This window comes from Lygodium microphyllum, chromosome 25 (assembly GCF_053477565.2).
Source record: "Lygodium microphyllum isolate KBCC chromosome 25, Lygodium_microphyllum_v1.1.10, whole genome shotgun sequence".
Lineage (NCBI taxonomy): Eukaryota > Viridiplantae > Streptophyta > Polypodiopsida > Schizaeales > Lygodiaceae > Lygodium > Lygodium microphyllum.
The window spans coordinates 33,463,945-33,465,582 of NC_141159.1; the positions used below are offsets into that span (position 1 = coordinate 33,463,945).

The 1,638-nt window shown below is 32.6% G+C and overlaps 1 non-coding gene across 1 annotated transcript; it reads left to right on the forward strand.

Annotated features, from left to right (window-relative positions):
* The first annotated feature begins 1,170 nt into the window (after window positions 1–1,170).
* On the forward strand, window positions 1,171–1,244 carry TRNAR-UCG (transfer RNA arginine (anticodon UCG)). The gene has a single exon. It is a non-coding gene; the product is annotated as a tRNA-Arg (tRNA).
* Window positions 1,245–1,638: the final 394 nt, after the last annotated feature.

The window sequence follows — 1,638 nt, forward strand, 5'->3', positions numbered from 1 at the left end:
AAGCTAATATTTTATATAAAATTTTGGCAAAAATCTTATTATTTTATGTGGCAATATGAAAATAATAGTATATTTATGAGTCATGAATAACTTGGTTTGGCACAATGACATTGGGAATTTCGTCTTTGCTTGCACTTAAAGTTTGCCACACCTTCAGTCCTAAAAGCTATTTTGAACTCATCTCCTTCCTTCATTCGAATTTGATGATAACTTGATCGAAGATCTATTTTGGTGAAGACCTTTGTATCTTTAAGCTCATCCAAAAGATCATCAATTTGGGGAATATGATACTTATTCTTGACCATTGACTTATTTAAATCTCGATAATCAATACACATGTAAAATGATCTATCCTTCTTCTTGACTAAGAGCATGGGAGAGGCAAATGGTGTTTGACTTTGCTGGATTAAACCCATTCGCAGCAATTCTTTGACTTGTCATTCCATTTCTTTCCTTTTAAACTTGGACAAGTGATAGGGAGGTTTGTTGATGGGCTTTGTATTGGGCAATAAATCAATAGGATGGTCAACCTCCTGCTTTTGGAGGTAAAGATGATGGTGGCTGAAATAAATCTTGTATTTCTCCAAAAGCTCTTCCAATCTTGGATCCCTTTTCTTTGTGAAAGAAGATGGCTGATTTGATGATTGCTCTTTCAAAAGAATTGCAATTAATACCTTACTTGTCTATTCGTTTCTTATCCATTTTTTCCAATTAAATCAAATAACAAAATCCCATAAAACGAAGCATTGCTTGGGCTCATTTTGAAACTTGATTCTATGATTTAAAACTATATAAATGTTAACTCATTTGCGTAGTTTTTCATCTTTCAATTATACCTATCTATTTTTCTCCGTGTCTCTACATAGCTATGGATATATATTTGGCTTTAGCACTCCATTTACTTAGCTTATTCCGTTAAAACTTACTTTCTTTCAAATAAATATGAACTAACATGGCGAGAAAAATTTAATCCATTTCCTCTATATCAATCACATAGTGAACTTTATGAGGTTACTTTCCAAAGGAATGGCTTCAAATTCTAAGAATGAGAAGATAGGAATTATTATGTTCAATAATGATACCGTCATTAAAAAATAAGATATGGTTAAATACACTGGATTTTTTATGAATGTTCATATGGAAAAAGCCATGTCAAGCTACATCTTTTTAGCATTGATGGCTCAATTGGATAGAGTGCATGGCTTCGAACCAGGTGGTTAGAGGTTCAAGTCCTCTTCGATGCACACACAATACACATCGATGTCTATTCTTAGTTTTGGCCCTCAAAATCCTTAATTACTTTGGTTTACTTACTTATTAATCTATATGTCTATTCGATGCAAAACCAATGATTTCAAGTCTAGGGGCTTTTTTGTTTGTTTTTTACTTGTGCCATTAAGCATTAGGGATATTTGGTAGTTGATTTAATGTGGAAACAAGAAAGTAAACCTTTGTGAAATGAGGAATTTCAAAGCTAGCCCAATGCACGTCGACATGAAAGTTTGGTATTTTGATGTTGATTGTTTGTCTTTTAGAGGTACGTGAACTAGGTTTAGAACGTCATAGGACATGCCCATATTTAGTGCATGCATTAAAACAACTATTTATTTTTTATGCCATTCTAATAAATAAAAGAAA